The sequence below is a fragment of the Ptiloglossa arizonensis genome, chromosome 9 (assembly GCF_051014685.1).
Source record: "Ptiloglossa arizonensis isolate GNS036 chromosome 9, iyPtiAriz1_principal, whole genome shotgun sequence".
NCBI lineage: Eukaryota > Metazoa > Arthropoda > Insecta > Hymenoptera > Colletidae > Ptiloglossa > Ptiloglossa arizonensis.
In genome coordinates this window covers 16,118,290-16,140,648 of record NC_135056.1, presented here as the reverse complement: position 1 = coordinate 16,140,648, position 22,359 = coordinate 16,118,290, and the positions used below count along the sequence as shown (strand labels likewise).

Genomic DNA, 22,359 nt, shown 5'->3' with positions numbered 1-22,359 from the left:
TCGAGGCTCGTCGAGACTAACGGAGAAACGAACTCATGTTCGATCGACGCGGGTACAACGATCGATTTTTTTTTTTCGAGTAAAAGTAATTTTTGATATCTACGAACACCTCGGAGGATCTTTGTCGACTTACCGAATATTGCTTCTTTTATCGACGGTAATCGGCATTCACCGAGGGTTCGAACGATCCGAGCGTTAGGTGTTGGATCGAACACGAAGAGGAATTGGTCGGTTGAAAGTAGATCAACGCGGGTTGTCGACACGAGATCAACGATACGAAAGATTACGCGTTTCATCGACGATGTAGAACTTTCTCGTCACGGTGCACGCTCGATGTGTCTTCTTTTCCTATCGGTGAACATCTCGCGGCTATGGATCATGGACCGCCTTACGCGTTCAAACACTCCTTCCGTCTCTCGTATCGCCCAACACGCGTCTCCTGTTCGTCGTATATCCGACGCGTTATCTGTCAACGACGAGTAATTGTTTTTAAACGACCACACAGGACGAGATCCATCTCTATATCACGAGAGTAACGCTTATCGCGCTCGAGGCTATACGGATACCGAAGATTTGTGTTACGTTCGCGTCAGCGAAGTAAACATTGTAGCGGTGGTCTCGTGTCGACAATCTCGAACCGATACGTGCAACGTGTTGTTGCCAGTAGGCGATATCGAAGGTTCGTGAGCAACTGACGTTCATTTCGCATCGAATCGATCGTAGAATCTACCGAGATTAGACATTTTTCCTCTCGGTATTATTACAAACGAACAATACCTCGAAATCTCGAATCTTTTTTCTTTCACCATTATGTACACACACGTAATTCTAGTCCTGGTGTTTCGTTTCCAAATTACGCGATTAGATTCTATCCCACATTTTTATTTCCTACAAATCTCCAAGATTCTGAAACCAAATTACTCATTTCGATTTCCAAATTTCGCGATTGCGTACGATCGAACAATGTTTGCTCCCACTCGACATCTCGAGTCCTTTTTCTTCCAGTATCCTCTGCGCGCTCACAATTCTCGCTCGCGTTCGTTTCCCAATTTCGCGATTACATTCGACCGGGAGCGAGAAAAAGAATAATCGTCCCTTCGTTGGAACGAATTCCGGCTCTGTCCGCGACGAAAGCCATCGACCGGTAATCGGGCGTTTCGAGGCGATTCGTCGGGAGGGCGAATTAAAAAAAAAAAAAAGAAGAGGGAAAAAAAAAATTTGTAACGGGAACGATGCCTCTCGCTTAGGGGGGTAATCGTCGTCGCGTGCTCCGTGCCTAAAAATGGGGCTGCCAGGACTGATTAATCATCGGCAATCTCGCGGAGAGCGCGTCGAAAGGACGCGCGGCCATTAAAAGCAAACGACGAAAACTTCGTCACCGGTCGCGTCCGATGGACGCGGGCGCAATCGGGGAACGTGTTATTTATTTTTTTCGTTTTTTTCTTTTTTCTCCCCCAATCCCCTCCGGTGCGCGGGATACGCACGAAGGAGAAATAGAGACCGGCGAGTAATTTAATTGAAATTCCCCTCCGCCCATCCCGGTACCGCCTCCATCCCCTCCCTGGCGGTCGAAATTGTGAAAAAAATCGAGTCATACGATCGTCGGGACTGCGTGAAAATAGAATTACATCGGGGAAAACGAGGTTTGTCCGATGATGCAGGTGAATACCGGTTTCACGAGGGATCGCGAGAGAGATAAGAGCAAAGGGTCGGGCGGGGGGAGGGTGAGTTCTTCCATCGTTTCGCGATCCCGTTCGGGAGGGTTCCCCGGTCGAAATTTTTTGGTGGAAAATTTCCGCGCAAATTGGTCTTGCAAAATTACTCTCAATTACTGTTCCGCGCCCGTGCTCCGTAGCAATCCGCGTCGCGGAGCTCTCTCGATGTCTAGCCTCGAGCAACCGGGGTGAACTCGACTGAAAAATATCCCATCTACCGGCGTTGGTCACCGCGCGCGTACACGCCCTGCGTACAAATTGCTCGGCACAAATCCATCGATAATCCGGGCCCCGGTAATCGAGAACTTTTTCCGGTCGCGCGGCGACGCGGTACGTACGCGCCGCTTGGAATTATTAGCGGGTAAACCAGCCTCGAAATATCGACGCGACCGGCACGGGAATACACCGGACCACTTATAATGCGATTCGTTTTAATTAAAAATCGCCGTTCGTCCGGTGGAAAATACGCGTACGCGGCGGTGTTCCGTCGAAAAGCGGGTTTTTTCCGAAAATCCGGCAAGCCTGGCAAGCCCGGGAAGCCCGGCCAGCCAGCCGCGAAGGGACGCTTCGTTTCGTCTCGCTGTTCGATATTAAACGGGCGCCACCCTCCGATGGTTAATTATGAATCGAGCGACGAGATCGAACCGACGTTCCTCGTTCCGATATGCGCGTTTTAATTACCCCGCCCCGTTAGCCAAGAAACGATATCTCCGTCTCCGCGATAAAGGGCGAACGATCGTTCGCGAGTTAACGGACGAGAACGGGACAGAGACGAACTGAAACGTTGTAATTCGATTCGGAAAGGAGCAAATATTTGAGGGCGTTGTAACGTTGTGTGTTTCCACAGGTTACCCGAGGAGCGGTGCGCGGCCTCGTACACGGAACCGGTGCAACCAAGTGCATATAGACAGTTCATCAACGTGCATCCGGGAATCGCCGGAGGTCAGTTACGCGAAAATATTCAAGCCCCTGTTGTAACGCCTCGTGTTTCGGGTAAACGCGAGCGGTACGCGCGATGGCGATTGCAGTGATCGCTCGACCGCGGAGAAAACGCGCGGCCGAGTCCGTCCGGGTGCAATTTCGCAACGACGTTGCTCGTCGCGCGGGCTCGTTCAGACGAAGGAGCTTCGTTCGAAGAAGATATTCACCGAGAACGCGCAATGGCGCGTGCAAGCGCGTTCGGCTGCGGGTTCGACGCAGAGTCGTCCCGATTCGAAGCACGCGCAACCGATACCCGCGCGACACCCGCGCGCGGAAATACGTTCGTTACGCCGGATATCGTTGGCTCGAGCGCAACCGCGCGAACCCGACGTTAAAACGCGCGTTTCCTGGCCCTCGTCGATTGCCATTAAACACGATTATTACACGTGTCGATGATTATTACCGCGATAGACCGTTACCGAAATACCCGCGATACCCACTCGCTGGCAATGATCGATGCCCGATACGTACCCGTCGAGTGTTCCGTTAATGGCGGGCACATTGTGTCCATCGGATAACCAACGGCTTCACGAAAATAGGCGAAAGCCCCCCATTAGCGTTTCCGTTAACAAGCCATTTCGAGAAACCGCGGGTTATGCGAGCCGTTGCGTTTTCCGACCGCCGCCCATTATCGCCACCGACATCGCTCAGCGTCGTCTCGGTTGTCAAACGGTTCGCGATGGGATCGTTGTTCGATCGTTCGACTCGCATCGTCTCGCGCGAACCATTCGATGGATCGTTTCCACCGGAGAAATTTTATTCGACGAATAGAATAGTAACCGCGTACGCGAAACGAACGAGACGAGCATTTTAAGCGATTCATTTACCCGAATATACTGCACCGGGAAGAATGAAGTTTGAAAAATTCGCACACTTAATAATATTATCGCACGTTATCGTAATTGGTTCGCTATCCGTGCGTAAACACGGAATACGTTCCACGAGTGTCTGACAGGCCTACTTGATTTAGAATAGAATAAATATTAATTTAGAATTAACGAGATAACTTAACACCTGAAACGGTACAATTAGACTAAAATCTACCTTGTTCCGAAATCGTTCCACGCGGTTTGTCGTTGAAAAATGTTTCGATCCAGCGATGGATCGCGCATCGTCACGAACGCGTTTAACGATTTCAATTTCGTTCGAGGATCGTGCCCGGCGCGGGCTTCATCGAACCGGAGTGTATCATCCGGTTAATTGCCCGCTCGCGATGATTTTGCGTCGGCCGTCACACGAGCCGGAAGTCACGAACCGGGCACCTGTACGCCCACGGAGTGTATCATCCAGCTTTTCCCTCGGTTACGCCGGGAGCCAACGTCGCTCGATGATTCGCCGAAAATAATAGATTTATCATCCCCCAATTGGCTTCTAGCGGTTTATTCCACGCGAAATCCGTAGGACGAACGACCGGTCTGGCCGCCCTCGGGTACACCGTCACTCGGTGATATACGCGCAAGGATTTTCTCTATGATATGCAACATGCGGGACGTAATTCAGTCGGTGCAAGTCATCGGGATCATCTACGCGGGGGCTACGGCCAACGGCTAACGATCCATCATTTACCGCGACAGCCACGAGTATTAGGCTGAAGTGGCGGCGTGATTCTGCTAAACGCGATGCTAAACAGGTACACTGCTCGTCGCGACGCTTCACGGGGACGAGTAAACGGAAACAATATCGTTCGCGAAATATTTACAACGTCCGCGTGACTGGTAGAGCCTCTACCTAGCGTCCACGCGGGAGAAGTTGACCATAGGGTTCTGGATAATTGTTTATTTCTACGATTAGACGGGTCGTTTGGAGTTACGATTAGAGTTGCGAACTCCACGGTCGCGTATCGCTCTGTCGCATCTCTGTGCCTCGTCGCGAAGTGGACGATTCAACGAAAGGTAAACAAAGAGCGAAAGAAGGTGTCGAACGGTGAAAATCGAAGGTTCTTTTTTAACCTTCGTTTCTCTCGGTTTGGATCGAGTCCGGGTCGGTTGTATCGGTAGGAACGGTTCCCCTTTCCCCTGTACCGTTTCAGTTTACAGGACCCCGGTCAATTTCTGACGCGGGAACGGTGCTATCGGCCGCGAGCTACGACGGAGCCGCCCGATAAAATTGCCCCTCGCGACTCGACCGGTCGGTCGATAAACGCGCTGGAAAAACAAAATGAAAATCTTCGACGCGGGAGGAGACGAGGTTGTAAACCATCGGTGTAAAGAATACGAAAGAGTGAAATTTATCTTCTATTTTCCACCGTCGGCGTATCTCCACCGTTCGCGGTAACGAGGGGATCCAAGCTCGCAAGACCGATTTCGGCTTATCTCGCCGGCTTATCAGCTATACGAATATTCACGCGAATTTATCGATCTGTCCGCGGTCGTTTCGGCACGGTCGGCGTTCCTTTCTCTCGCTCGCTCGCTCGTGCGCTCGCCGACGTTGGTTTTACGCTCGTCTCCCCCCGGGGACTTGATAAGAAGAGGAGAAAAAAGGCAAACGAAAATAAGAAGACACTCCCGGAGTCGCGTTATGAGCATGAATTTTTATATTGAGATGTTATCGCGCGCCGCGCTGCTACCGGGAAGGGAAAATAAAACGGAAGAGATTCGCGACCGTAATGATGTACGTCCGCGCGGGATGCGCGTACCACGCCGCGGGTAATTTCGTTGCTTTCTTTTTTTTTTTCTCTTTTTCTCTTTCTCTTTCCCCTCCTCCGCCCCGTCGGGCAAACCGAACGTGTAATACGCGTTTCGAGAGGGAAAAAAGGTAGCGACTACCGGGCGAGAAACGAGCGACGAAATCGATCGTAAAAATACTCCTCCGTTACGTTTCCGTGACGTTAACGACACCTACGATTTCGTCGTATCTCGACGAGAAGCGACTTCTCGCTCGTTGCGTAACCCGCGGCGAAAATAGGTGGCGCGTGTTTTGCTTCTACGCGCGACGCGTTACGTAAACCTCGCTTTAGAAATGGTATCTCTACGTATACGCGTGGAATCGCTGCGTCGATGTAACGTGTATCGTAACACGCGCGGATTGGACGCGAAGCAACGGGATAGGTTCGCGTATTTGTCCAGGGAAACGACGTTGTCCAATATATATAGTGGCAAACTAGTTTTATGCACAGTTAGAGCGACAGCTTTCCGAAGGCAGCGTGGCCGAGCGGTCTAAGGCGCTGGTTTTAGGCACCAGTCCGTAAGGGCGTGGGTTCGAATCCCACCGCTGTCAAATTCTTTTTTTCTTTCTTTTGTTTCCGATCGGTCTTAATCGACGATGTGTCCAGCGGATGGTCCAAAGAGAGATTCGATGCTCGGAATATTTCTCTCGTGTATGGAACACTTTCCGGGTATCCGATTTCGCGTAAATATTTTCTATTCGCGAATTAGAATTAGTTGTAACTCGATGTTCGAAACGTTTAATCGTTTAAGGTGAATGTTTGAAACGACGGTACGTCGAAGGTATTCGCACGTTTTAAAACGTGGTAAGAAATACCGACGAACGCAATGCTCGCAATGCAATAGGATGTAATTTAACGTGTAAGCGTAGGTGTAAGTACGTGTAAAATTGTAATTTGTAATTTACATCGTACGAATTCTGTATCAATTGTAACTCTCTGTGTGTATCGTGTTTTGTCGATTCAATAAAAATTTGTCTCATGCGCAATTCGTTTGTACAATTACGAGTCTGTAAAAAAAAATTGGAACAAGTTCGGTTGGCGTTGAGGGAAACGTTTAAAAATGTTGCGGAACGAGGTTCAAAAAACACAAGGTCCCACCGAGATTTGAACTCGGATCGCTGGATTCAGAGTCCAGAGTGCTAACCATTACACCATGGAACCTTCGAGATTACCTGGTAAACACGAATGTGAAGACTATTTTTCAAAAATAAACAACGATGTTGCGTGTGCAACGAGGTAAGTCGAACGAGATCGTAAATTATGTCAAACGCACAAGCGTAAGTGAGACCACCGAGTAGCGCAACCGTACGTACACTTTTACGTACAGAGTCGAGTCGTCGGAGTACGAAAACCATGGTATCGTTACGAAATATCGATCGAACAAATCGGATTCTTAATTAACTCGACACGATCCTCGATTACGGTTCGCGAACAAAGTTCCGTATCGATGTATACGGACAGGTGGTTAAAATTCAAAGTACTAACTTCGAACTAGTACATTGCACCATGGGACCTACTTCGGTACTCGATAAAAATCAACGCAAAGTTCTATTGTCAAGAGTAAACGTCGAATGCTACGACTACGACAATGTAGACGAAACGAGATCGCAAGTCACATCGATGACGTAACCGAACCAGATAAGAATTCGTAATTCTAGCGTTAAATCGACAGAATATAAAAAAAGATAATTTTTAAAAAATGTTGATTAAATTTGGTCGTAAAACGAAAACAAGGCTCGTGAAACAATTACTACGTCGCGAGAGGTTTCGAAGTATTTACAGAATCGCTGGAAAAAAGGGGTGAAATTTATTCGATAGTTCGATTAAAACGCGACGCGCGCGATTAATAACACTCGAAACGAATGGAAAACAAACGATGAAAAATCAATAACGCGAGACGGTACATGGCCCTTGATTTGTAAGCGCGAATTAAAAAACGGGGATGTAGCTTAGTGGTAGAGCGTTCGCTTTGCATGTGAAAGGTCCCGGGTTCGATCCCCGGCATCTCCAAATATATCTTTTCCTTTTTTGTTTTTCCTTTCTTTCTCCGAAACCATTTATTTCGTCGTATCGGCATCGAACGCGCGACGTAGGCGAAAATTACGAACTTTACTTTGTATTATCTCGCGTACGGGACAATATCGTGGCATCCGTGTACGTGTACACACGCACACACGCGTATATACACACGTATGTACACGTACGCGCGTTGTCCAGGTGTCTCTGCATTGTGCTCGTCTAAAAGCGCGCGAACTGCGCACTTAAGCGTTGCACGTGGTGGACTCGACGACAGCGATATTACGGACACGTGCTCGTCGATTATCAACGCGGTTGAGTGTCCAGCAATCGCTGGTACAACGATTGGCAGAAGTGAAGGAAGAGGAGAGAGAGAGAGAGAGAGAAAAAAAGAAAGAAACAAAAAAAAAGAAGAATATGGAAGTCAACGCACCGCGCGTATTCAGCGGTGTCGACCGATGGCCGTGGCCGTATGTAAAGCGAGACACACGGGGGAGATGATAGGATGCAAACGAAGCCAAGCAGAGAGAGATTGAATGGTAATAGTCCCCGATTCGTCATATGCAAAAAGTTTCGTATATCCGAGTGAAAAGCGGCCCCGTCGTCGCGGGAGAAAGATGGTATCGTTTGAATTGCCGTGCTCATCGCGCGGCCAGAGAGATACCTCGTATCTATTCGCAACGGAACGCGGAGAGAATAATCGCGCGAAATATACTGTGACAGGGTCTTTTTTTTCTCTCTCTCTCTCTCTCTCTCTCTCTTGCTCTCTTCTTTCTCTTCCTTTTTTCTCCTTTTTTCTCTTTCTCTCTCTGGTTCGTGTTCTTTCTCCCGCGGGGTATGCGCGCACCGCGCCGCGCCGTACCGCGGGGAGAATTAATCATCGCGGTGAAACGACGCAGTAAGGCAGAACATAGCTCGGGCCTAACGTAATAGAGCGCCGATGAGTTGTACGATGCAAGAAACACGCCGATGTGGACAAAGACCTTGATCGATCGGAGGTAAACGTGACCGTTTAATGTCGCAGTCGCCGCGGAACGAGGGAAAGACACGGTCGATCGCGAAAGAAGAAAAAAAAAAGAAAAAAGAAAATAAAAAAAACGATACTCGCGGATCGACGGAGAGCAGTCTCCTTTCCATTGTTCCCGCCGGTTGGGAAACTCTTGTTATCTCGCGATGGACGATCGCTGTATCAACCAGTCCCGTACCGGTGTTACGTGATTCGATTTCTCGCCGGATAACGCGTCATCGCGGTGAATAAGGAACACACCGCGACCTGAACGCGTTCCGTTTCGTGGACGGAATTCGCGAGAAAATTAGAGAGCGGCGTGCACGCCCTTCGGATCGTAGCGGATTCGGAGCCTTTGAAATCTAATAGAGCCCGTCGAAACGTACTCGGTCGGTATTCCGAGTATTCCATCGAAAGGGAAGCCTCGTAGCGTATCTCGTCCCCCTGTCAACCGACCGTTATAATATTCTGTCCGGCAATCCCGTATCTATTTTATTCCGTCCCCGAAAGCTGCGTAACTACGTGAAAACAACGTAAAAAAAGAAAAAGAAGAAGAAGAAGAAAAAAAAATCTCGTCGCATAGATATCGAGTTCTGACCCACGGATAGGGTCACCACTGGAGCGTGTCACCATTTTGCCACCCTCGGGCGAATCTTACGCGCGAGTATCGTTGTCCGAGCGCTCACGATTCCGTTGTAAAAGCCTCGTCAGGGGGTTGGATCTCTCGTCGGCGCGTCGAACGAAGCTTCCGGTTGAATCTTAATGTCCGATCGCGACTCGTCCGCGTATCCTCGTAGTCGTTTGTTTCGCGACCCTCGATGTCGCGGGGTAGGTCGGTCGTTGCGACAATGCCGGAAGATCTCCCGTTCTCGTAAGTTCGTTCTGAATCCGGCGCCGCGGTGAATTACGCGTCACGTCGGGCTTCACTTCGCGTGATAAGTCTCCTCGAAGAAATTACGCGTTAATTCGATGCTCTCGCGCCCCGAGGTCTCTGTGTTCACGGCGTAGAAGGGTGACGAGAGAACGCGACGCGCCATGCCGCGCCATGCCGCGCGAACCGTGGCTGAATACCGAGGACGAGAGAGGAAAAGGATTTAAAACAAAAAGTCAGTCGGGTGTCCAATGGTACGAAGCGCAACGGGAAGTGACGAGCGAGGTGGTTAGAGGTGACTGCAGCAGAAATCCATCAGATGGAAGAGATCACGCCTGTCTCCATGCCCGGAACAATGACGCGGCCCGCAGACAGTTTTTGTGTTCGTGCTCTTCTTTTTCCATTTTCTCTCTCTCCCTCTCTCTCTCTCTTCTCGTCTCTTTTTTTTTCTTTTTATTTTGTTTCTCTCCTCCTTTTTCTTTTTTATATTTTTCCCTCCCTCTCCGCGTTCCCAGCCAAGGATTCCGCGCGCACTGTTACCGACAACGGGGCAGCGCGGAAGGGGAGCTTTAAATATTTAGGCGGCTAATTTTCACGGAGGATTTTTAAGCCGACGAAGGAAAGTGAGAATTGAAAAGAAACGCGGTGACGCGGGAGAGGGGGCACGGGGACGGAGAAGACCGGGCGAAATGTCCTCCAGACTGAAATAATAATGAGAGGCGCCAGCGCCTTTAATCACGATATTAAACATTTACGATTGCCGTGGCGTCCTGCTCTTAAGACTTGTTCTTTCTTCTTTTTTAACGCGGCCACGATCCGATCTTCCCTTCTATACAAAGCGCGTACCCTTTGCCCCCTCGCGACCGTGCCTCGCCACCTCTCTTTTTACGTTTACGTAGCTTCTGATAACCTTACGCCGGAGATCGAGCTCCGTGGCACTCGCGGTAGCTTTCTACAACCTTTAAGAAACCCGCCGCGGGAACGACGAGACCGCGGGTCTCGGATTATCGCAACGGTCCACGTGAACATGCGCGCGTACACACCGCGGGGATGCTCGCGGAACGAATTCGTTCCAAGGAATCGCGAAAAAAAAAAGTCCATTTTTCTTGGCCCCGTGCACCACGAGAGAGAGATTATGTCCCGGCCCCGACTATATCGACGACAATGGGAAAGCCACCGAATCGACCAGCCAGCTCAATCCAGTCCTCCGTTTGTTTTGCTTTCGCGCAATTTGTCATCCATTGTCTGACCGTGTACGCGCCCGCGACCCTGTCCGCTGAGAATCGTTATTTATGGTTTACGGTTCATTCATTTTTCGCCTCATCTTCCTGATATCTCGAAATTGTCCCGAGCAGCCTACACTCGGGCTTGACACTCGATTTACAATTTACAAGCTTTCGGTCGTTACGCTCGCTCGCGAGTTAGATACCAAGGTTTTCGAGTATCGAGATCTCGAGATCGGGAGCAAAAATTTTCATCGAAGTTCCAGCTACCATCGAATCGACACGATTGAAACGACGAGGACCGTTTTCGCGATGAAAGAGGACCGGTTGAACGTTACGAGAAATCGGGTTCTTAGGGCTCGATCAGGGTGACGATAACGCGGGGCGATAGCCCGGTAAGACAGAGACGAATTTAATATTACGAGTTCGCGTAACGCGATTTCACGGGACGTCGGCCCTGAAATGCGTAAGCATTATAAATACGATTTCCCTTTCGGATCTGGCGAGGGACCGCTCGTCTCGCGGGGAGACGTTTTCACCGGACTTGTTTTCCAATTTCGTTCGTTCTTACTTTTTTCACGCTCCGGCTCCCGAAATCGAATTATCAAACCGCGGAACGAACCGTCGGGAAACGATACAACGAACGACCCCGGTGATTTCGCCGAGCGATTGATAAGCGACGTCCTCGAGCTCGAATAACCAACATTACGTAACGCGATATTGCGTCGAGATCACGACGGAAGAAAAATATATCTAAGCGCAAAAAAAAAAAAGAAATACAAAAATAGAGTAACGCAAAGTATACCGACTCTCGGACACCTATGCTGCCCCCCGCTACTTCTATTCCCCCTTCTTTTTTTTCTTTCTCCATAACGGATCTTTTATACGTCGACCACAGTATCGACAGGAACGGCACCCCTTGGCTGCAGGGGGAGATTCCCTGCTCCATTGTACAACGTTCGCGCAAGGGTTGCTCGAAATACGCGCGTCTGATTTTTTTTCAACGCGACTACCTCTCGTGGTTCCCCCACCCGGTGACCCTACGCCCCACCAACGAAACGAAGAAAGTCGAGAGACGCTCGGGCGGGTAACGTGAGAATGACAACAGATGCGACGGAATGAAATTACAAGTGTACCCCGGGTTTATTGTGGCACCGACGCTCGAGTTGCGCTTTTTTTTTTCTTCCTTTTTTTTTCTTTTTTTTTTTTCTCCTCGCCAAGCGAAATTGTTGTGACAAGCTTTTCAACGGGTCCGACTCTCGGTGCTTCCCATTCTCTCGCGATACCGGTAGGTAGTACATCGGACTCCCCTAGCCGAATATAGGGTGGTCTCTCGTGACACTTTTACGGTGTCAAGTCCTGGTCTTCTGGGAAAAGGGCTGACGGTGTCTCGTCCTTTCGCCTCCGCTCGGTTCGGTAATCCGATTTAATCGGCTCTTTTTCCTTCCCGGTACGACGATTTCGTACGAAACTGTTGGTCAAACTTGGAAACGTCGATAAAGGGCATTACGAAGTTTTTTTTTATCCCCGTTCGGGGCGAGGCCTCGTGCTCGTGTAAGGTCTCCGCGGCCGTGTACGAACGAGCACGAATTACGAATGCGAAACGCGACCGACGCGGAAATATCGACGATTACGATGCGCCTGCGACGATTCGATCGCGCGGTTATGTAAATACAACGACGAGGCGAACACGCTTACCATGCCGGGCACTGTGTAACGGGATCAACCGGCTAAAATTGCTCGCGCATAGCTCGCCGGCTTATCTCGGCCTCCCTAATTGTCTATGACTATTCATCAAGTCATTTATACTCGGCTCAATTATCGCCGCCATCAGTTACCGAGACTCCAGAGTCACTTCGAATCCGACTACGACGAAAGCCCGGACCATTTATCTCCCCGTAGAGATGTTTCGTAATTGCGAATCGGCTTCCATTCCTCTAATTAATGACTCGTTAACGAAAACATTGTCGCTGTAACTTAAATACGTTTTGTGTTCTTTCGAACGCAACGATTTGTTACGTTTTTTAGTCGAAACGTTGAATCGATCGAAATTTGTTCACGGATACGAGTAGGTGGTATCGTTACATCGAATCGGTCGATGAAATTCAAAAATAAAAAGTATTTGCTAAGTGTGGGGTTCGAACCCACGCTCCCATACGGGAACCAGAACTTAAGTCTGGCGCCTTAGACCGCTCGGCCAACCTAGCTTACTTGAAACAGTTAGTATTATTTATGGTAGATAAGGTCCTCGACGAGCGTTAGACGCTTCCAAAATATAAACAACAATACGATTAAAATTAATCCTACGCAATTACGATCTACAATTCGAAACAAATACGAGCGTATCGTTTCGGAATGTACGAAGATCGATCGAACCGTGCAATTAAAAATGTTTCAAATAAAGCTGCGCGCAAGTGTATCGCAGCGAATCTCGATGAAAAAAAAATTTGTTAACGTATACGTGTTGCGGGGTAATAAATGCCTTTCGCCTACGTATGTTGAATTATGCACGCGTTAATAGACGCGAGCGCATCGAATTACACAATAACGGGTTAATTCGCCGTGAAGAGCTAACGAACTTTTTCTCCGTACGAAATCGAAGAAAAATTACAGAAGTTCTATAAGACGAAGGGCGATTTGAATAATACAGTGATTATTCACCCGCCTCCTTCACAGCGTTGACTAATGATCGGCTCAAGGAAATACCGCGCACTCGTGAAACTCGATTGCTCTCGCGTAAGTAAATCATGCGTTTCCTGTCGCGCGAGTGCGTCGTGCTTCTTTTACGTGGACGATCCTCTCGGTGGATCACGATTAAAATAAATATACAGATTCGGGGCACTTACCGAAACGGTGTGCAGGTTCGACGGTTTCAACGTGGACCGATAATCGTCCAGGTCTTCGCGCGTGGAAGTCCAACGACCCGTTTCCATTAGTCGCCTTAACACTTAACACTGTGTTCCGCAGATTTACACGCGTATCATCCACGGTACTTCGCCGATGTAACGAGCCTGCATTGTGTACACAATATGACTGCGCGGTGCACAGTCGATAAGTCAGCGCGACGTGAACGTTACAGGTTGGCGGTATCGTAATAAAACCGAATCGTACGTCTGGGCTACACTACGTGTCGTAAAAAAGGGAAACTCCGAGAAAAGTAGTCGTATCGTTCGAGCCGTGTTGTTGGTATATTTATACAGGGTACGGTTGATGTCGTTGTTGATGTCCGGATCGCGTGCCACGAATGTCGTACCAGTCTGCACCTATCCCGTCGTTAAGGCGTACTCGGCCATGTCATTAACGTAATCACTCTCCGTCACTTAGAGAACTTCTCGAGAGAGCACTCGATACTTTAAGTGGTCTAAACTTTCGACTTCGCTTCCGACGCGGCCGCTCGCGAATTTCCACTTACGTTCGTGTTCTTCGACGGGAATAATTCGTCTTCGAGACCCAGGCACGAAACTTGTCGTCCGTACGGTTTTACGAATTACGTATTTCAAGAACACGTCCGCGGTAACAGCACGAGACCCGGTATTACTAGTTCATCGAGACGTTGAACGCTTCGGTGATACAGAAACGTACGAGTGATCGGTTAAGAGACGTATTCCTTGGTAAACACACGTGTTCCGTAACGTAAACTCGACACCCCTGAAACAGATGCCGAATGCCTCGCTGTCCTCTGAATTTAGGTGAACACGTGTGAAACTTTTTCTTTTTCTTTTTTTTTTTTTTTTCGAAAGATCCGAAACCGTACAGCTGGCCGGACAAAAACTTCGCATCGAAATCACTCGGACGGATACAATCGTCGCTGAAAGTCGTACGATTGGGAAACAATTCGATCGCGAATCGCGTATCGTGTGCTTCGTATTCTCGCGCGCAAGTAGAAATTCTCGGCGTTGGCCAATTCCGGAGAACCGTGACGAAATGTTCTTTTCGAACGATAATAATGTTCGATGCTTGTCTTTCGTTGTAGGGCATTGACTGAATTCGTTCAACGTTTCCTCGAAACTGAGTGTTTACGTGCGCTACGGAAATAGATCCCGTGTCGCGGTCAGAACGTGAGATGTTTTCCTAAGAAAGCATCTGCGAATGACAGGTTGGGTTATCGTGAAGTAATCAAAGGATAAGAAACTACAAACGCCAGAAAATGAACGAAGGGCTTTGTACGCAAAGATTGGTCGAGCAATTTGTTTGTAAACACTGATTATGAGTATCAACGACACGTAATCGTCTTCGACCTACTAGGTTATCGCTCGAAACGAACAGCGTCCCGTTGTACGGTTTTATCCGTTTTATTTTTTACGCTATCACAATCTGTAAACACTTTTTATCCGCGTCGATTCTTCAAGAATATACAACGGAACGCACTCGCGATCGGCAATTGATGTACGTTCGAATTTTCTTCCATCGTACATCGATCGACGATCGCAAAAATTAACCATCGATCGAGAATCGTTCGTTGTTACAAAGTTGTTACGATCAGAATGCAACTATTGGATAATACGTACCCCGTCGTGATTAGGTACTCGTGACCTATGTAGATGAATAAAAAGCTTCTCGGTAATTTAATAGATTACAAAGCATCAATTTCTCTCGATAACGTATCGATGCTAATAAATCATGGAAACTACGAAGCTAATAATTTTAATCATCGTACATTTTTGTCTTTTCGTTTCCGTAGCTTTGAAATTACGAATAGTATTGTCTCTGTGCGTTGGTAGGTGGCTACGGCGGGAAAAGTACGACGGGAGTTCCGTTTTCTAGAAAGTACGGACGGTGCGCTATAATGATGTGTAGTCCTTTGACTTTGTATACGGTCACAGAGAAAAATTAGCTTTTTGAAATAATCCACGTGTGTTATTGGCTAGTAAGGGTCGTTTCATGTTCACCGCTCATTGTTTTCGTCGTGTACCGCGCGGGACTGCTTTTATGCCAATACTTCAAAGTGGCATACACCTACGTGGGGGACCGTTCGTTGCAAAAGTTACGTGGGCTGGAATCGGATCATCGTCGCCATCTTCGAAATTTCTCGATGCGGTTGCGGCATGCCACGAACGCCAGTGGTTACGTATTTTTACAAACGAGAAAGGTTCGTAACGAGTTTAATAATTTTTCTACAAGTAAATTCGATTATTACGAGGAGGACAGAGGGACTGTATTTATTCATTATACCAGAATGTAGCGGTGAGTGTGCCGAATAATGTGAAATTTTAGCCTAACACGATCGAAACACGAGTCATATTCTACCAACGTGAGTTAACAATGACCACTAATATATTTCCAAACATATCGGTAATACTGACGAAAGTGTTCGATACTTTCGTCAATTCTACGTTCGCATGTTTTCTTATTAAATTCTTAAACGTGTAATCAGGAATTGTTACGTAAAGATCCGCGTCGTTTCAATTTCCGTTGCGTTTCGCGTATCAACATTTTTTATGATAATGTACAATGGCGGGACACGGAACTTTGTGATACACGCGTACCGAACTGAGCATCGACGACGGAATATCCGAGGAGATGAGTACCGTCGATTGCATCCGCCGACAGGAACACTAATCACGGCTCCCGGTGTCTTTTAAGATTATTAAAATCGTCAGAGCTTCAAAGTCCTCAAAGGGTTAATTACCCTACAGGATATTTATGGCTGGGTTACTCTCTTCCCTCGCTCGCCAGGGAGCAGAGGCAAATAAAGGAGTACGCGGACAGAGAAGAGGTACACGGCGAACTGCTGCGGAAAGAGCCTTTCTCTTCGTGTGTCATTGTCAGGGCTTGTAGATAGATTGCTCAAATGGTAATTGATTTCCTGTGTCGTCTTGAATAATGAAACGTTCAGCGTTAAAGAAAAAGTAACGTTGCACAGTTTGCGCCGATATAGTTTTCGTAACGCGTGTAAAAGAACGTATTACAATTTACGAGTTCGAAACGATCGAGTCCGGTGTTTCGATCGTAGTAGGTATCCCGTGATACGCGCACGCACAAAATGGCCGCCGAAAAAACCGAACGATACGAGAGGACGATTCGAGACACGGTTACGTATCCGATTTAGAATTCGATATCGGTGAAAAATGATTCTTTCTCCGTTCTCCTCGCCGAGAGAAACAACGAGAACAAGATTGCAACGTAATAGCGATCGTTCCACCTTAATAAAATTCCCATTAGATAGCACCGAGTTCTCAACGATCGATGCCAAGCGGGTATAACCGTCGTTTGATCTAGCTTCGAGTTTTCGACTTATCGTACACCCGTCTGAAAATATCTCGTTTAATTAGAATTACTCGATGGTCCGTCCGTAGCGAGAACAACACAGAAGTAATTAAAATCCCTTTTTTCATCGAAAGATACGTGCCACGGTAGCCGGTGTACGGATTTTTTTTCTTTTTTTTTTTTTTTTTTTTCTTTCCGTTTGAAATTTAATTTATCTCTTCGAGTGGAAAATAAACTTTTCGCGAAGCGGCTGGCGAGGGTTCGGCGGGGCGGCGATCGCGGCCGCTTGACGGACAGAATTTCATTTCGACGGCGTACAGGCGTACGTTTGACTCCGTTTAATATTGTATTAATATTATGCGGCACGGAACTATAAAAGGATAACGACCGTTGCCCGATGAAACCGGTAAATGGTCCGCGGCGCGCAAAAAGGCAAGCAACGAGAGGAAGAGACGCAAAAGTAAGGTTGCAACGGTGATATCTCCGCGTTTATATCCTGTTGCGAGCGCAGTTAGACAAAGTACTTACTCGCAATCGCTTTAAGAGCAGGAGCATGCCAACTATGAAAGGTGTTAAGAGGAACCGTGAGCGGCCTAGCCGCGATAACGGGCTCGTATAAATGTCCATACGCGCCTCGGATTAACGGTGAAAGAAAAAGGTTTCGCTCGCTGATGGGTACCATCGTCACATTTAAAAGAGCGCTCCGCCGGCGCTGTTACCCGCCGAGTGATATGATCCGTTGCTCTTCCCTTTAGCCCCGGTCGCATTAAGTATTCATGCGTACACGTACCGTATATATATCCGTAAATCGCGAAAAAATCACGGATACTAAATGCACGCGATTTGAGCTACCAGCAAATCGTTTTAGTTCCGCGCCGGGAATGTCGTATCGTACGTGGAATGCCGTGACAGGTTCGTATCGCGACTCGAAAATGGTTCTTTAGGAAATGGACCGAGGTAACGCGATTCCTTTTAGCCGATTACAAACCTTCCGTAATGCTTGTAATTTTTTGTAAACGTTTTCAATCGGAACGTAAAATTTCGATCGGATGAAAAACGCCGCGGCTGCAATACGCTCGCCTACCCGTACTCTCGATTACGTTCTCTTCGTTCGGAATCGGCTTTTTTCTTTTTTTTTTTTCGCATCGATAAATGCGCGGCACTTCCATTACGCGAAATTGTCGTTTTTTTTCGTCTTATTAACGATTACACCCGTTTAATGCGTCTCGGTGTACACGTACGTACGAAGTCTGCCTTCGTCGATTATTCTCCACCTTTTCGTTTCTCGAAGTTCAAATTGCTAAAGTGTAATTGTTTATCTTATCGGTACGTAGAGCGAAGTTTTTACAAGTACGAGTATCTCTCGTACAGTTACTTCTCCATCTGTGCTTCTTCTTGTTTCGATACGCGATTTAATATCCTGCCCGCGTACATTACGCATGCAAATTTCTACTTATTCCGCTTATTAGAATAGCGCCATTAACACGATACGTAACTCCAATTTCGCGGTAATTAACCAAGTCTTGCCTTGCCTATTTTGCAATAGAACAAGTTGTCCGCGTTCGTATCGCTCTCGTTCTCTTCTTATTTTATTTAAATGCGCGATACGACGTACTATGGCCGATCTGTTAAAGTAGATTTCTTTGAGTGGAAAGTATTTTTAATAGTTTCTCTTTTCTTCGACTTTCTCGTCATTTCGATACGCGATAAATTACTCTGACCGCGTTGATCGAAATGTGCATGCAATTTTTTTTAATTTCTTTTGATCAAATATCATCTTTGGTAGAGCAATGCTTTAACTTTGCAGTAGAACAAATTATGCTCGCCTTCTTCTTATTTTATTTCGACGCGCGATACGAGATATTATGGCCGCGCAGTTATTTATTAAAATAGATCTTTTTAACTTAGTCACTCTTAGAGTAGATTTCTTTGAGATACTTATAAAGTACCTTTCGCAGTTTCTCTTTTCTTCGACTTTCTCGTCGTTTCGATACGGGATAAATTACTCCGATCGAAATACACGTGCAATTATCTCTTTCTTCCGTTTGCGAATCATCGTCTTCGGTATAATAATTTGAACGACGCGTCGGTTAATCGATTCTTGCTTTAATTTCGCAGTAGAACAAGTTATACGACCTCGAGCGATGACATTAACGAGACGACGAATTGTCTTCTGTTCCGTAGAAGCGTTTCGGTAACTTTAACGCGGCACTAACTTCGGAATGACGTGAATTACATCAGTGGTGTACTTCCCTACAGGATCGTTCACAATAGATCCTAATGTTCTAACGTTTCCCCCCGAGGAACGGGAAATAAAGAAAATAGATCCTCGCGAAGAGTATTCGTTGATTGCGTTAAAATCAACGATACCGTCAATCGTGAAAATAAAGGTTGCAACAGCACGGTCAGCGATACCAGCGCGATATTCAATTTTTACGGAAAATCTCTACCCGTAGCAACGTTGAAAATAACGTGTTCCGCGTTAATTACGGAAATATAGAATGCATCTTTTTTTCCCCTCGTTTCGAAGCTACAATATCGCGCGAAGGACGTAACTAAAATTCCATTAAAAAGGAGATAAAAGTGTTCGAGCGCGCCTTTGGAAGGAAATCGCGTTCAATATTCAACGTTCACGGTACCCTTCAACTTTCGTAGGAAATATTCGCGCACATCGCGAATAATTTTTACGCCGGTGATCCTCCACGGTGCTTAAAACACGATTTAACTCTCCTAGGTGGATATGGCTCCTCTTGTAACCGTACGTACGTGCAGCTTGGAACATTTTGCCCCGGCACGTTCCGTAATTTGCACCGACCTGTAAGCATATTCAAACTCGCCATTACGAAGAAACGTCTCTTATCGTGGCGAGCAAGGCCGGTCGACGTAACGTTTGGAACCCTCGTTGGTCGTACTAAACGTTCCTAAATGAATCGTTAATCGTTAACGGCGCGGCGTTACGGCGCTCGGGGCTCGCTTATAAACCGGAAATTCGTCGGTCGAATGTCCAACTGTCCAAATCGTTCGACGGCACGGTCTTCCGGTCAATAAAGTCGGCCCTCCGTTTACTGCGAAAAGAGACCCCAGCGTCACCGTGGACTCGGTTGTTCCTGACCTCTCGTTAAAACGTACGTTAAACGCACTTTTTTCCATTTCGTCGGATCGTGTTCTCTGTCGCTCTGTCCGCTCGATCTTTTCGTTGGTAGGAGACCGGTCGCGGATCGTCGAGAGGCTGTAAACGGTCGGTCGTCCGATACGGAATGTCGACTACGAACGAAATAGTCCGGATTCCTGGCTTTATTAAGCCTTCGGTTTATGCGGGACATTTTGAACGTTGACCCACGCGGGAAGCATCGGAAACAAAGGGCCACGCGGATGGAGAACGAACCGAGTTCGACTTTGCTTTTGACGAGCGGCGTAAAACCGAAGGCGGTCGAGGTCCGCGATGATAAAAACGATTACGCTCGAGGAAACGATCCCAACCCCGTTTTCTGCCACCACCGCCACCGCCGCTCCTGCCCCCGGTTTAATCGTCGCGCTTTAGTTAACGCGGCTTACAATTTATCTTTACGGTGTTAAACTCGCCGTGGAAAAAGTTCAACGTTCGCCGGTTGATACGTTCGATCCGATGGCACCGAAAGAGAGGAGATAAAATTCGAAAATTTCCGCGAAAGGTGTTCCCTTTTACGATTCCCTTTTTTTTTTATTGTATCCTTTCCACTGCCTCGCCGTATTCCCCTCGCGCGGACCCGATTCGTTTGCAACGTTTGTGCCGGTAGAAAAGACGTTTAATGCCATTTATGGGAAACGGAAAGATCGTTGATTTACGATGTTTCGTGTACGGTGCTTTGTACCGGTAAACCTCCGGACAGCTTTATGGTTTTATTAGCGCTCACCGCCTCTCGTACGGGAAGAAAATTCTAATTCGCTTTTTGCGTTCTCGAAACCCCCCCTCTTGACTTTTTTGCGCCCTTTCCCGCGGTCCCGTGTGTACGCCGGCGAGCACACTCGCTCCGGCCGGTCGCGCCCCGAATAATCGTAAAATTTGATAATTAAATTTAATCGCGCCTCTTTAATGGCTTCGCGCGCTCGCCCGTCATTGTGCTCCGTCGGGCCACCGTCTACTTTGATGGTCGATTACGCGAACCTTTAAAACATATGCTTTATGTACCTCCTCGTCCTCGCGCGATGATACGCCATTACGATCCCTGACACGTCATTAACTTCGTTAGTACCAACGACCCTGTTTCGAAGCTTACGAATTTTCCGGATCGAAACGATGCGATTTTTCTCAACGGTGCACGCACACACACGCGCACGCTGTCTTTCTTCAACACGAGGCGTTGGAATTTCGAATCTTTCCTCTCGAAAACAGATATCTTCGAGCAAACACACCACGTATTCTCTCTATCTTGGCACGGTTGTTTGTACCTTCGCGCGTATCTCGGTATTCCATTAGACAGTGTCGTTCGCACGGATAACAGTGGAGAATACATTTCCATCGGTATCGGTGATCCGTCTCGCGGACCACGGTCGTCTCGCAGACCGCGAGATCGCGACACGAGTTTCGCGATTTCGTCTCGCGCGTGGAAAACCGAAGAGAGTGGGTGGAGAAAAACACGATCGGAAGAGGGATTCGTGGCTCGGTCGGGCTGGTCGTATTAGCGACGCGATGGAAAACTTATCGTTCCGCTTAAAAGCGCCTAGCCGCTACGGTATTAAGCGCGGCGATACCACCGACGCCGCTCACCGGCAATCTTGTCTCGCTAAATGCTAGAGTGCACGTAATTCCACGGAAGATATTGGATAACCCTCGAGTGCATCGTCGACCGTAAACGGGCACGGGAGGGTTAACTACGTGGAATATATCTTTATCGTCGGTGAAAACGTGCGTATCACGGTGATAGTTCATTTTCGACGTGGAAGAGTGCTTCATCGGGGATCGCCAATTAAAACGTCGTACTCTCAACAATGCCGTAGAATGGAGCCCGCAATTCCGCGCTTCATCGACGTGGGTTTTTGATGCGAGCTGCGCCGTCGTGGCTCCGCCGGCACAACGGCCGTATCACCGTGTTGCGTACGCTTGTATGTATACGTGTACGTGTATATACGTTCGTATACACGGGTACGTCTACGCGCGGGGAGATGTGTGCGCGTGGCACACCGATATGGAAACACGGTGCACCGCCCCGGCGTGGTTGTAAGAGTCGGTACAATGGAGCAGAAAACAAGAGACGGTCGGGACATCAAAGTGCCGGATGTTATGGAGTGAGAACGCCGTTGGATCCGGCACAGACTGATAATCATCTCTACGAAATACTTTGTAATCGTTAATTACGCCATAGCATCGACGACGCTTTGGGCAAAAGATCAGTCGCTCGCGGTAGGCAGAGAAGAAGTGGGGTGGTGGTCGGGAGGCGGTCGGGGCGGTGGTTGCCATCGAAAGAAGGGTTTTATAGTCTTTTATATCGTAAAGAACGGCACAGATATACGTATATTTCGGTCCTCTGTAGGCTTCGGGTTCCGATCCTTTTGAGCCGAGCAACCCCTTATTCAGCACTTCGCCTTCTTTAACCGACGGGTATTACCGATTATTTCTCGTGAGTCTACTTTCCCTCTGAATGCGCGTTTTCCATTGCGCGATCGTAATAAGGTGCGCTTTGGGGTGCTCCTCGACC

At 47.9% G+C, this 22,359-nt stretch overlaps 4 non-coding genes across 4 annotated transcripts; 2 read left to right on the top strand and 2 right to left on the bottom strand.

Annotated features, from left to right (window-relative positions):
- Nucleotides 1-5,832: 5,832 nt before the first annotated feature.
- Nucleotides 5,833-5,912, top strand: Trnal-uag (transfer RNA leucine (anticodon UAG)). The gene has a single exon. It is a non-coding gene; the product is annotated as a tRNA-Leu (tRNA).
- A 538-nt stretch (nucleotides 5,913-6,450) lies between these two features.
- Nucleotides 6,451-6,522, bottom strand: Trnaq-cug (transfer RNA glutamine (anticodon CUG)). The gene has a single exon. It is a non-coding gene; the product is annotated as a tRNA-Gln (tRNA).
- A 777-nt stretch (nucleotides 6,523-7,299) lies between these two features.
- Nucleotides 7,300-7,371, top strand: Trnaa-ugc (transfer RNA alanine (anticodon UGC)). The gene has a single exon. It is a non-coding gene; the product is annotated as a tRNA-Ala (tRNA).
- Nucleotides 7,372-12,600: 5,229 nt separating this feature from the next.
- Nucleotides 12,601-12,684, bottom strand: Trnal-uaa (transfer RNA leucine (anticodon UAA)). The gene has a single exon. It is a non-coding gene; the product is annotated as a tRNA-Leu (tRNA).
- Between the last annotated feature and the right edge of the window lie 9,675 nt (nucleotides 12,685-22,359).